Genomic DNA, 4,338 nt, shown 5'->3' on the forward strand with positions numbered 1-4,338 from the left:
CCCAAACTCAATTAACAGAGATTAAACTGTAAATGCATTAGTCTACCTATTTACAACATTAAATTTTCATCAATTTTAATAAAAGCTTCATAACATCTACCTAATGTGCGTATGAAAAACGACTTTGTACTTGATGTGAGCCTCTAACGGCTCTAAATGAAAAACATGAAAGTTTATGAACCTTATTATCAACAGATTTTCTGGAAACTTTTTCTTCTAAACAACGCTTCGCTCCACTTTTAATGGCTGGAAATTTAATATAAAACGCCGGGTATTCTTTTTGAAAAGTATCAAGCTCGGTGTGTTTTTAGCAAAAATGACAAATACCGATAATTTTCTTGCAAAGTGGAACAGGATTTTCCGTACCTTAACCTCCAGGACACGTAAACTCATAAACATAAAAGGAAGCGGTGCCAAAATTGAACCTTGGAGATTTTCAGGCTTTTATCACGATACCTATATTTATTAGCAGTCTTTAAGTTCTTTGTGAAAGCACGGTTAACCTTATTAAGTATAGCTAAGTTCATATAAAATATTGAATATTGAAAAAATCTGCAGTCTTTTAGACATTATTGTGAGAATAGTTTACAGTTTGAATAGAAAGAAAATGTATCGAGAGACAGACGAGATGTAACATTTTTGAAACAAATACGTGTACCTACATCGGGATGCGTCATGGAAACAGATTCCACTACTGAAGTTTTATTTTGTTCTTGATATCCGACTACGTATCTACGTCACAATATCAACTCGAAATTCTCCTTCTAATTAATGTTTTTTTTTAAATTTTATTTAGCTGTCTTATGTCTACTCGTATAAGTTCCTCAATTATGAAATCAAAAAGGTAGGTCTTAAGTCTACTCGTATACGTTCTTCAATTATTATTTTCTATTGTATTTGGAGTACCTACGTTCAATGTTCGAAAATTCTATTACTTAAAGAAACCAATAGTAGAGTTGGACTTTTCACGGGAAGTTTTCTGCACGTTCCAGGATAAGGAAAAACAAGTCTTTAGAAGATTTGATTACAAATTCCGGGTACAGGTAAAAACACATACAAATTCGGTTTGTTGTGTATGTTGAGGTTTGGAAGGCGCTCAGGTCAGCCGACAGTGACGCTGGCGGACGCAGCACGTACCACGTACCAAATTATCTTCCCCGAGAGAGGGCGCCCCGGGCGACTCGAGGAAAATACAAAACGAAAATAACTTACGCCTACCTAAGCCGTGTACCAGACTTTTTTACATTAACACGAAAAGACAAAATAAAATGTACTTTAAATAGATGTTTGCTCAGGTATTTCCCGCTCGCTTCTCGTCTGCAGATGCGACTTCGAGGTAATTTACTTTGCAAACTTTTTTGCGAGCGCTTTTAATTATTTCGGACAGCGAACAATATGGCGTTCCAAGAGCTCCGATATTGAAACCGCAACAGTTATTACGAAACGGATACGAGCCGTGTTGTCGGTTACAAGTCTAGCCGTCCCGCTCGCGGGGTGCGATTGTGAGCGAGATAACAAAAAGGCTAATCGAATGGAACGGTAGAGCCGAGTGGGTCTAAATAGGCGGGCAGAAAGTAAGCGGTTATTAAGTGGTACAAGTTCCGTTCGCTGTGTACACATTTTCCGGTTTAAGCGTTGTAAGGACACGCATTTGTAGGAAAAGCGTGTTCGGGCCATAACTCGGCGGCCTCCGACCGCACGATATTAAAACTATAAAGTGCCGCGCGCGAGCGCTCCGGCCCTTACGAGCGGCCGCGGCGCAGGCCGACCTTTGTTCTAGCGGCGGCGGGATTGCGATGTACATTTTACTCAAAAGTTAGTGTCCCGTAAGGTAAGGATTTAAGATGTTGGTTGTGCAGAGGTCAGATAGTAGAATCCAATTTAAGCGAGATTTGGAGGTGATGTTATGTTATGTCATTGCGTCATCACCTCAAGTGTCTGTGACAATTTTGTTTTAGAGGATAGTTAGGTAAGTAAGTTTATTTTTTTGTAATGCTTACTTTATTTTGATGATAAAATAATAAAAGAGATCTCAGAGCTTCTAATCCGTTTCTAATAATAAATATCAAAAATATATTTCAGAGAATGCGCGATGTTTTCGGATATTACTACTCCTGTAAATTATGCTTAAAATTTAATTGAGTTTTAATGGTTGTTAAGAGTAAAAGATTTTAACTTTCGCGTTCCATTATAATTATAACTGAGAGCAACGTGACTCAAACGCGACATGTTTAAATGAGTACCTACTTACAGCTTGACTATTAGGCTGTGTTTCTCTCATTTTACCTGTATTCTGAAACTCAATTTTAAAATTAAACCTCTTTTTTATTTTCGGTCAAAAAACAACCAAATTAAAGTTAGCCCTTAATTGGGTACTTACCATGCTTTACAGAACCGTTCATTCCCTGAGAGTCTTTATTGAATGGCAAGTTAATAAATAACAATTCCGTAAACTTTGTGTTTAACGCCCGTCCCCGTGCCCCAGTTTCCAGCGTCCGCGTTGGTTCAGTCACTTTTGCTCATGACTGTACGTCATGGTGATAGGCTTGTCGCTATCGCAGCGGACCCATAAATCTCGCCAGCGGCCGCCGCATAGACTCCCCGTATATCAAACCTTCGCTACGACACCCCGGATCTGTGGTAATACTAACCAAATATACAGCCGGGCTTTTAACTTCACCATTTTCTTTACAAACACGAATGAATGTCGCGTCCTCTTTTGCCCTAATGAAAAACTCTAATATAAAGAGAATATAGGTAACAGTACGTATTCAAATGGAAGATGGAAAAGGATATGCGTGTTTATGACCCTCCGTAGGGACTCGCGCGGTGAAGTTCTCACGGTAAGTACGCTCGCGCAAGAAGGGGTGAACATAAAATGACTAAGTTATCGCTCTCAGAAGACATATACAGTCGTAAAAGTCTGAAACGGAGCTTCTCATATGAAAATAATCAGGTTGGAATCGATGTATGTTTAGTTCACGAAACACGTGACAGTTTCGCCGCGGGGCGTGGAAATTAACCACATATAACATCACAATGGTTTACTCAGATTTTTTGGTTTCAAGGATAAAAATACACTTATACCGTACGGTAACGGCTCTTAGTTTAAAAGTAATTAAAATTATTGAAACTAACAGGCACATTTTGGCAAACAAAAATATAAAAATACTGAAATCTTAAATTGCTGTAGGTTAGGTGCCGTGAAATTTCATGGGAAAAAATGTTTACCTATTTAGCCACAAGTTCTAGTGACAGCTAATTAAAAGTTCCAAACTTTTAAAAAACAAGCAGGAATTGAGTGACAATAACAAAATATTAAGACCGAAATTCAATGGTAAGCAACCTAATATTCTTAAACGTAATAACTTATCTCATCACCATTCTATTGTTCGAAAACCAAGAGAACTTTGTGGCAAAGTTCTTTGAATTTCTAAAAACAATAAAGTTATTCATTATTAAGTCGACGTCAATGCAAAAATAAGCCTCTTCGTTCAGACAAAGAACAGTTTCAGATTAAAACTTCAAACTTTAAAGAATACCAAGACGAAGGGGAAAGTTATGTTTGCTTTGAAATTGTTGCATCTTACGAAGAATAAAGTGCATATACACACGTTTAAGTCTTAACATACAAAGTCGTTCGTCAAGACATATTTTACCTCCGGCTAAAAACCTTCGTTTGAAAGTAACCTAATTTTTCATGATGTTAATTAATTGTCTGTCCAGGAGAAATAGACGAAAAATAACTTATGATTTATCCGCGAGAAAAAGATCGGAGGATGGTAAAAAATTAAGTCCATTAATTTCTTTTTCTTTCTGTCTAACAAATCGTTTTTGTTGCCTGCCTAGAATATTTAAGGTCTAATGACAAAATGAAGAAATATTGAGCAACAAACGTATTTTATCTAAGAAAGACGAGGATTAGTTTGCAAAAGTTTAGAGACGGGTATCAAAATTATATTTACGATGAAAAATGTTTTCCGCCTACTGAGCGCGAGACAGAATTGGACGCCGGGCCGCCATTAAGCGAGCCTCCCCTAATTTGGAACAAATTCGTCACTAATATTAAACGTGTCTAATGGAGACTAAACGTGATTAGGATATTTAGTCGCTGGGTACAAATTATGAATTACTAATCTAAATTCACGCTAAGTTTTTCCAATGAATATTATGCAGGTTGGTATTTCAATGATGACTGTTATTGATAAATGTATTGCATGTTAACCAACTTATACACAAATATACTTGGGCAACAAAGTGCAAACAAGTCTTTCACTTTGATTTTATACTTGGAATCAAGCACTTCCTACCTAGAACGAACGATAACTGCAACTCTAC

Source organism: Ostrinia nubilalis, chromosome 7 (assembly GCF_963855985.1).
Source record: "Ostrinia nubilalis chromosome 7, ilOstNubi1.1, whole genome shotgun sequence".
NCBI lineage: Eukaryota > Metazoa > Arthropoda > Insecta > Lepidoptera > Crambidae > Ostrinia > Ostrinia nubilalis.